We start from the raw sequence: 10577 nt of genomic DNA, 5'->3' as shown, positions 1-10577 counted from the left end.
TCGTTGTGCACCCGTAAACAATTTACAAATTTCGACTTCTTCTGAGAAACCCCTGTACCGATAAGAATGAAATTTAGCAGAAACATTTCATGGCAAAGGTTAACCAAAACTGAATTATATGGTCCTCGCCCCCCAAGATACTGAGGGGAGGGGCCCAAAGGGGTCAAATTGACTGAAATTTCAAAATTCTTCTCAAGACCCAAATGAGGTAGAAACAAATGCTAATCATAGATGGAATGGTCTTGCACTAAAATTATAAATTTCATGACCCTTGGTCTCTCATTTGCACCTGGGGACGCGTAAACTTTACTATAGTTTATATAGAGAAATCACATTCTTGACTATCATTTGTTTGATTCCTGTTGGAATTCGTTTTAACTTGGTCAACATTATCAGCAATGAATGACATATTTATGGTATGCATATGTTGGCCTTGACTGACCTCCAGGGCCTTTCGACGGGGTCAAAAAGGGTAAAATTAACTGAAATTTCTGAATACCCAAATAAGGTAGAATTAAATACTCTTGATAGATTGAAGGGTCAGAAGATGCTTTTTCAAATTTGTGAATTTCGTTGCCCTGGGGTCTCGTGATTGTCCCTGGGGAGGGGGTTCACTTTACTATAGTTTTTATAGGGAAATCATATTTTTGGCTATCACTTGTTTGATTTCTATTGGATTCATTCTAACTTGATTAACATTATCAGCATTGGATGATAGCTTGATAGTATGCACATGTTGGCTCTGGCTGACCCCTGGGCTGATTGGCATGGTCAAAAAGGATCAAATTAACTGAAATATTTCAAAACTCGGGTGACCGTTAAGGCCCATGGGCCTCTTATTAGCTCACCTGGTCCGAAGGACCAAGGTGAGCTTATGCTATACCCTGGCGTCCTTGGGGTAGGGATTCAAAATTGTACAAATGGTAGGGCTGACCCCCTGGGGTCTGAGGGTCGGGGTCAACAGAAGTCAATTTGGCTTAATTGATATAGACGGCCTTTTCTCTGAAACTGAGCAATTGATATCGCTCATATTTGACTGGTAGCTTCCTCATGGGGTAGGGATTCAAAATTGTACAAATGGTGGGGCTGAGGGGCAGGGCCAAAAGTGGGCAATTTGGCTTAATTGATAAAACAACTTATTCTCTGGAACTAAACAATGTATATCGCTCATATTTGTCTGGTAGCATCTTTATGGGGTACCGTTGGGGATCCAAAGTTGTACAAATGGTGGGACTGATCTTGGGGCTTGAGGGGCTGGGCCAAAAGGGGTCAATTTGGCTAAATTACTATAAACAATTAATTGTCTGGAAGTAAGCGATGAATATCTATCATATTTGACTGGTAGCCTCCCTAGGGGTGGGGATTAAAAAAACTAAATGGTCCAGCTGTCCCCCAGGAGGCTGGGGGTTAGACTAAAAGGGGTCAATTTGGCGAAAGATATATAAACAACTTCTTTAAAATTAAGTTATGTACATCGCTCTTGTTTGATTGGTAGCATCTTTAATGGGTAGGGATTCAATATTGTACAAATGGTGGGGCCTGAGGGGTTTCACTTTGGCTGATAGGTCAATTTGGCTTAATTGATATAGATGGCCTCTTCTTTGAAACTAAGCAATGGATATCACTCATATTTGACTTGTAGCATCGTTATGGGGTAGGGCTTCAAAACTTTAGAAATGGTGGGTCTGACTCTCTAGGCGCCTGAGGGGGCCAAAAGTGGGTATTTTGGCTTAATTGATATAAACAACTTATTCTCTGGAACCAAGCAATAGATATCGCTCATATTTGTCTGGTAGCATTGTTATGGGGTGGGGATCCAAAATTGTACAAATGGTGGGACTGACGGCAGGACCAAAAGGGGTCGATTTGGCTAAATTGCTATAAACAATTAATTGTCTGGAAGTAAGCGATGAATATCTATCATATTTGACTGGTATCATCCCTAGGGCTGGGGATTAAAAAAAAAACTATAAATGGCCCAGCTGACCCCCAGGGGGCTGAGGGGTGAGTCTTAAGTGATATATAACGATATATAAACAAGTTCTCTAGAACTAAGTGATATTCATTGCTCATGTTTGATTGGAAGCATCCTTAAGGGGTAGGGGTTCAAAATTGTACAAAATGGTGGGGATAAGGAGCGGGCCAAAAGGGGTTCATTTGGCAATATTGATGTTAATGACTTCTACAAATAATGGGGCTGACACACTCCTTGGTGTTTGAATTCTTTCCCCACCCTTGAAGACTTTATATCTTTTGTTTTATCTGTGAAACCATTCAGATCCCCACCCCATAATCATATATAGCCTTGCTTGGCATCAAGAGATGAGCACAATCCTGATGTAAAAATAGGCCCAGCGTTCTTTCCCTACCCCAAGGGACTTGTAGTTTCTATAAATACAATCATGTTGAATCTTGACTTTGTTTCTGGGTTATATCTTTGAAGCAGTTGTGATCCCCACAACATAATCATTACATCAACAAATAAAGCTATTAGCAAATGGAACGAACATTATTAGCTCACCTGCCCGAAGGGCAAGTGAGCTTATGCCGTGGCGCGGCGTCCGTCGTCCGGCCGTCCGTCCGGCGTCAACTTTCCATTCAAGCAACTTCTTCTCAATAACCAAAAGGCCTAGAGACCTAATATTGGGCCTGTAGCATGCTGGGGTGAAGGGCTACCAAGTTTGTTCAAATGAATAACGTTGACCTTCATTCAAGGTCACAGGGGTCAAAAAGGCTAAAATCTTTAAACAACTTCTTCTCAATAACCAAGAGTCCCAGGGAGTTGATATTGGGTCTGTAGCATGCTGGGGTGAAGGGCTACCAAGTTTGTTCAAATGAATGACCTTGACTTTCATTCAAGGTCACAGGAGTCAAATATGCTAAAAAAAAATTAGACGACTTCTTCTAAATAGCCAAAAGACCCAGGGACTTGATATTGGGTCTGTAGCATGCTGGGGTGAAGGGCTACCAAGTTTGTTCAAATGAATGACCTTGACCTTCATTCAAGGTCACAGGAGTCAAAAAGGCTAAAATCTTTAAACGACTTCTTCTCAATAACCAAGAGTCCCAGGGATTTGATATTGGGTCTGTAGCATGCTGGGGTGGAGGGCTACCAAGTTTGTTCAAATGAATGACCTTGACCTTCATTCAAGGTCACAGGAGTCAAAAAGGCTAAAATCTTTAAACGACTTCTTCTCAATAACCAAGAGTCCCAGGGAGTTGGTATTGGGTCTGTAGCATGCTGGGGTGAAGGGCTACCAAGTTTGTTCAAATGAATGACCTTGACTTTCATTCAAGGTCACAGGGATCAAAAAGGCTAAAATCTTTAAACGACTTCTTCTCAATAACCAAGAGTCCCAGGGAGTTGATATTGGGTCTGTAGCATGCTGCGGTGAAGGGCTACCTAGTTTGTTCAAATGAATGGCCTTGACCTTCATTCAAGGTCACAGGGGCCAAAAAGGCTAAAATCTTTAAACGACTTCTTCTCGATAACCCACAGTCCCAGAGACCTAATATTTGGCCTGTAGCATGCTGGGGTAAAGGGCTACCAAGTTTGTTCAAATGAATGACCTTGACTTTCATTCAAGGTCACAGGAGTCAAAAAGGCTAAAATCTTTAAACGACTTCTTCTCAATAACCAAGAGTCCCAGAGACCTAATATTTGGCCTGTAGCATGCTGGGGTGAAGGGCTACCAAGTTTGTTCAAATGAATGACCTTGACTTTCATTCAAGGTCACAGGAGTCAAAAAGGCTAAAATCTTTAAACGACTTCTTCTCAATAACCAAGAGTCTCAGGGAGTTGATATTGGGTCTGTAGCATGCTGGGGTAAAGGGCTACCAAGTTTGTTCAAATGAATGACCTTGACCTTCATTCAAGGTCACAGGGGTCAAAAAGGCTAAAATCTTTAAACAACTTCTTCTCAATAACCAAGAGTCCCAGGGAGTTGATATTGGGTCTGTAGCATGCTGGGATGAAGGGCTACCTACTTTGTTCAAATGAATGGCCTTGACCTTCATTCAAGGTCACAGGGGCCAAAAAGGCTAAAATCTTTAAACGACTTCTTCTCGATAACCAAGAGTCCCAGAGACCTAATATTTGGCCTGTAGCATGCTGGGGTGAAGGGCTACCAAGTTTGTTCAAATGAATGACCTTGACTTTCATTCAAGGTCACAGGGGTCAAAAGGCTAAAATCTTTAAACGACTTCTCAATAACCAAGAGTCCCAGGGAGTTGATATTGGGACTGTAGCATGCTGCGGTAAAGGGCTACCAAGTTTGTTCAAATGAATGACCTTGACTCACATTCAAGGTCACGTCGATCAAGTATGCTTAAATCTTTAAATGACTTTTAGTGAAAAGCCAAAGTGCAGAGAGACATTATATTGGTCCTGTAGCATGCTTTCAAATAACTGCAGGATCCATATATGAAAAGATCACTGCATTGCAGGTGAGCGATTTGGGCCCATTGGGCCCTTGTTTTGATGTTTGCTCAACTGAACCAGATGAGCGATACAGGCCCTCCGGACCTCTTGTTTCTAAAAACTGCTGCTATTCGTGATATATCTTTGTGAATGATTTCGACTGCTTTCCAACTTAATTGGCTTTGAATCTTAAGTAAATGTGTTCACTGCATTGCATGGTACCAAGACGCTGATTCCAAACTCATCCCCGTGAGTTGTGCAAGCCCGATGGACCTCTTGTTCATACTAGCATACCCAAGAATTTTCAATGGACACTGTGCAGCTTGGTCACTAGTGATGGACACTAGGTGGCAAATATCACATTTAAATATGAAAACGTAGTGTAAACTGTATTGTGTATGCCAAATCACAAAATAGGACTGCTTGCATCACAGCTGTTTATAGTTTTACACCAGATGCATCATGCTGATCAATAAGCTTTCTGCTTGCATTAGCTGTCAAGCTTGTCCTTATTATGCTCACATTCTAATTTTATTAAGATATGTTACCTAATATAAAGGTATGATATTTTGTTACGACCTTAAATATTTAGTCTCGACGAAGTCTCGAGCTACACATGCAATTTGCCTATTGTCCGTCGAGCGTCTGTAAACAAGGTGCTTAAAATCGAAAAAATATTTTAGAAAATGCCCAAATGTGAATTGTGTGTCGCATGCGTGGTATGTTGGTGGATCTTCTTGTTTTAACAGGAACGAATGAGTAGGAGATGTGTGTCCGGTACGGAGCCAACTTCCTCTCTACGATCTTTCCGACTAGGAATGGATGTTTAGGTTGTACTTTTAAAAAGTTGTTGCTCGTTTCGAGAGACCAGAATTGCTACCATTTACTTTGAATGGCAGAATAAATGACACGTTAGAAATCTGTATATGGTAATTTGATATTTGTCAGTTGGAGATTAAAAGCCTTTAATTCCGACATGACTCGGAATCCAAATTAAAATTGAATCGAAAGACAAGGTTTTGTACGAGTGTGTTTTAGGATCTCGTAATTGTAATCTCTGAAGGACAGACAGAGAGTCAGAACAATTAAATTATTGCCTTTTAGTGTGGTATTCGACCATCGGTATAGTCAAGGGCCAAACCGATGGCACATGCTTCGGGGGAAAAGATTGATGCGTCGTCTGGTAGTCGAACTGAAATGTAAGAATTATCAGTAAAGTATAGACTGCAGCCATTTTCTCATCTTCTTGGGAACCATCGGTGTAAAGTTGTGTATGGGAAGCGTAATTCGGAAAGAATTCCCCAAAGGAGGATATTGTTCTTCGGGGATTACGCTGGATTACCTCTCTCAAGTAATGGGGAACATCAGATATGCTAAATTCAGCTATGTCGGTCAATTTGATGTTAGTTCTTGAAGGAGATTTGAAAGTTGGATATCAATTGTTGGCAATAGTTTTTGGTTTTACGTAAATATGTTTTGGTATTTTGGGTTGAATAGTTGGTCAAAAGCAGGATTTTTAGGGTTTGATGTCAATTAGGCTGAAAACTCTAATGCAAGGTTTTTCCTTCTGTCATAAACAGGTGATTGATTTGCCTCCACGTACAAGCTTTTCACAGGTGTTGTCCGAAAGGCTCCAAGGGCTAGACGTAATCCCTGGTTATTGATTAGGTCTAGCATCGGCAGGTATGATCTGCGCACTGATCCGTTTACCATAGAACCGGAATCCAGGTTTGTTCGAATAAGTGATCTGTAGATGCGTAAAAGCAATTCACGGTTCGCTCCCCAATCGGTACGAGAAAGGACTCGTATAATGTTCAACGCTTTGGAAAAAATATCCTTTAGATACTTTGTGAGGTATGAAAGAGAGTAATCAATCGAAAAAGAGGCCTAGAAATTTTGTCTGTTCGACAACATAAATTCTGGTGCCTTCAAGTGTAAGATTTGGATCATTGTGTGCTTTTTGTTTTGAACAGAAATGCATGCATATAGTTTTGGATTTGGATAATTTGAAGCCGTTTTCGTCGGACCAAGTTTTTAGTTTGTTTAAAGAATGTTAAAGTTGTCATTTTATCGTGTGCATGTTCTTATATCTGAAACAAGATGTCATCCACGAATAATGACCCTTCGGTTGACTGACGAAGACATTTGACTATATTGTTGTTTTTGCGACCAAACAGGGTAACTGATAGGATTTCACCCTGTAGGACTCCCATTTCCTGTTTGGCCGGTTCAGGAAAATGTTGAGCCGACACGGACTTTGAGGAAGTGTCTATCTGATAGGTAATTAGGGGATGTTTCCACGTACGCTAAGTTCAAGAAGATCTCTCATGATCGCATACTGCCAGGTAGTATTATATGCCTCTCAAGATCGAACACCACGGTAAAAAGGTGTTTCTTCTTGGCGAAGGCCTCTTTAATAAATGTCTTGAGTCTGATTAGGTTATTTGTCCCTCTTCTGTCATAAACCCACTATGAAGACGGGATATTATATCGAAAGCCTCAAGAAACCAAACTAGTCTTTGGATTATCATTCGTTCTAAAGTTTTACATACACAACTACTCGGAGAGATAGAGCGATAATTGTTTGGGTCAGTGGCATCCTTTCTCGGTTTTGGTATATGTACAACTTTGGAGCTCTTCCACAAATCTGGAATACATGTATATAAAGAAGGCATTATGGTGACGAGTTCGACATGTGCTTGAGAAATTAAAATGGAATATAACCTGTGCCTGAGGCAGAGTCCTGTGCATTTCCAAGCGAATCTAAAAGTTCTGGTAGGGCAAATGGGTCATTGGAACTTTCCTGGTTTGTTGAATTTGAATGAAACTTTTTCTTTTCTATCTTTTTTTTTCTTTAGAGGCTAAAACAATTTTTGGGAGTGGCTTTATGTGCATGAGTTTTTAGCTCGTCTCTTCGAAGAAGAGGGAGAGCTTATGTTGTCACTCCGGCGCCGGCGTTGGTTTTTCAAACGTTAAGTTTTTGGTGCAAGTGTTGTGGTGAAAGGCATAGTAATTTATTGTAATATGGTCCCTGTGAGGGTTAAACTGTCCCTTGCCGCAGTCAAACTAAAAGAATTTTTGGGGAAGAAGCAGATTTTTTGAATTTTTTTGGACTTGAATATTTAAGTTTTTGGTGCAATCGTTGAAAGGTATTAATACATCACTTTATAATTGTACTAGGGTTCTGATAATTTGCATTAGAGTCCCTCTAGAGTTAAACTATCTCCTGCTGGAGTTAAACTAATGATTTTTTTTGGAAAAACACCAGATTTTCAAATTTTTGGACTTAAGATATTTATGCGTTAAGTTTTTGTTGCAAGTGTTGAAAAAAGGTATTGATACTTCACTTTATAATTGTACTAGGGTGCTGATATTTGGCAATAGAGTCCCTTTGGAGTAAGACTATGCCTTCCTGGAGTAAAACTTAACAAAAATGATTTTTTCTTTTTAAATCTGTTTTTTTTAATGTTTGGACTTAGTTTTTGCTGCAAGTGTTGAAAGGCATAGTAATACATGGTATTAGGGGTTAAACTTTCCCTTGTCGGAGTAAAACTGTAAGATTTAAAAGATTAATATTTTTTTGGGGGGAGGGGGGGGGGGGGGCTGATATTTAATTTTTTTTTTGTTCAAGTGTTGAAAGCTATTAAGACATCACTTTATGATTGTACTAAGGTGCTGATATTTGGTTAAAAAAGTCTCTCTAAAGTTACACTATCCCTTCTTTGAGTGAAACTGAAAAAAAACAATGCTCACGTTAGACAATTGATACTGTTCCTCATTTTTCAAGGGAGACAACTCTCATTAGGATAAGTTTTTATCAAAAATTAAACGAAATAGGTCTTAAAAAATTGTCTCCCGTTGTTTGTCATTAAATAATTTACATATACATATATATATACAATACACAAACTGATCAAGTAAACAATATAGATATTATTAATGCAAATTTGCGAAACCATACCAATTACATGTGTAATATATTTTAATTATTTATTTGCGAGACGAGCTATGCTGTTCTCCAACAGCTCTTGTTTTGTTATGTTGTTTAGAAAATGCATTCGCAATTTCAGACTTGGACGAATACATTTTGTGTTTATTAAGGTGGGAGGATGTTGAATTTTTGTTTTTTTCCCCACTTATTTTCCTAATCATATCCCATACTTTCTTGGAGGGCTTCTTTGATGATATCTTTGATAGAATTCTCCCCAGCTGTTTCTTTTGTCAGTTTTAACTGATCGCCGAGCCTTTGTCCAACAATTTTTTAGAATTACTAAAGTTTGAAGCGATTCAAGTAGCGTCTTAAAGCAGATGCCCCATTACTGCGTGTTTGGAAAGATTCTTTTGATAAATTGCCCTGCAGGTAGGGCGTAAGAATTGTACCTGCTGCCCCCATTGCATGATCGTAAGAGGCGACTAAATTTGGGATCTTATCTTTTCTATTCTTTGTTCTTTTCAACCTTCTTCTTCCTAACGTCTCCTTTGACAATGCCTCACTTTTGGCCTTTAGTTGAGCGTTCGCCCCTATGAGGAAGGCTTTGGGTTCTGTCCCCTGGCTGAGACATACCAGATTCTTTTAAAACAAATGGTAGTAACTACTCCCGCTTAGCGCTCAGCATATTAGGAGTGGACGACTGGTTCGCCCGTTGTCAGTATGATGTGTCCGGGTGGAGTGTACTTGTTTTGCGTCTTTGGCAGTATGGTTCAAAGAGGTGGCACTTTAAATCGGCAAAAGTTCCGGACTATCTCATGAAAACTTAACACGAGCATACCGCAGCCTCCTAAAACACATAAGCATTCACAACACGCATGCATGTCGCACGCACGGACGGCCGTCCTTAAATGGCCTTAGCTAACAATTATAAACTAAACAAAACAAAACCAAACCATTAAGGGTAAAGATTTCAATTCTATTTATTTTTAAAAGCATGGCCTTTACTATAGCCATGGAACGGCTTTTGTGTAATTATAGAACACTTGGCCCGAGGGGTCGGCGAGCTTATGGCATGGCGCAGCGTCCGTGGTCCGTCTATCAGTCCGGCGTCCGTCAACATTTCCTTCAAGTACCTACCAGTCCAGAACGCCTAATAGGTTTTGATGAAATTTGATCTGGAGCATTATTGGGAAAATGAAATCTAACGTTATATAAATGGAGGGTGTTGTTCCCAAGGGGCTGGAGGGGAGGGGCCCAATGGAAAATTGGGTAAATCTTTTCAATCCCCTATTAGGTCTGAACGCCAAAATGGATTTTGATGAAATTTGGCCCGGAGCGTTATTGGGAAAATGAAATCTAACGTTATACATGTATAAACGAAAGGTGAGGCTCCCCTAGGGCTAGAGGGGTGGGCCCAGAAGAAGAAATTGACGAAAATTATTTTAATCCCAAGTAGTCCTTAACGACTGAATTGATTTTGATGGGATTTGGGCTGGGGCATTTTTGGGCAAAGGATATTTAACGTTGTATAAACGAAGGGAGTGGCTCTCATGGGGCTGGAGGGATGGAGCCCAATAGGGGAAATTGGTGTTTATAATTTAAATCCCTAGTAATCCTTAACGCCCGAATGTATTTTGATGAAATGTTTGGAGTATTACTGGGCAAATGAGATTTAATGTTGTATAAACACATGGATGTGGCACTCTTGGGGTTGGAGAAAGGGGGCCCCAATAGGGGAAATATAGCAAAAAATAACTTTATAATCCTTTTTCTTTTTCAAGGATGACAGGATTTGGTCAACCTGTGTTTCGATCCATTGTTGCTAGAGGCAGTTTAAAAGAAGGAAAATAGTGGAAATATTACTAAATTAGAGTATTTTGCCATAATTACTGAAATATCAAGGTGTGTGATGCAGGCCCTCTGACCCTCTTGTCTAGAGTTGCCCCTGGTATTTTGATTTTCTCGGTCGTATAAGACTTTGTTGTTATATAACCTCCTGTCATGTCTGCCCTTTATTTTATACAACTATGTGCACTAGATTTAACTGCACTACGGTTTTACTAGCTGTGTATGAATGTGGTATTTCTTTTTGAGTATAGCCTTATATCGTAAATTTTCGATATTCAGAAATGCATTGTTGTTAGGTTCATAATGATAACAATAACGAATTTTAGTTGATTTGATATTTACATTACCTGTGTAAAGAAAATTGTTGTATGTGTTAAC

Source organism: Pecten maximus, chromosome 4, assembly GCF_902652985.1.
Source record: "Pecten maximus chromosome 4, xPecMax1.1, whole genome shotgun sequence".
In the NCBI taxonomy this organism is placed as follows: domain Eukaryota; kingdom Metazoa; phylum Mollusca; class Bivalvia; order Pectinida; family Pectinidae; genus Pecten; species Pecten maximus.
This window is presented reverse-complemented; position numbering follows the sequence as displayed.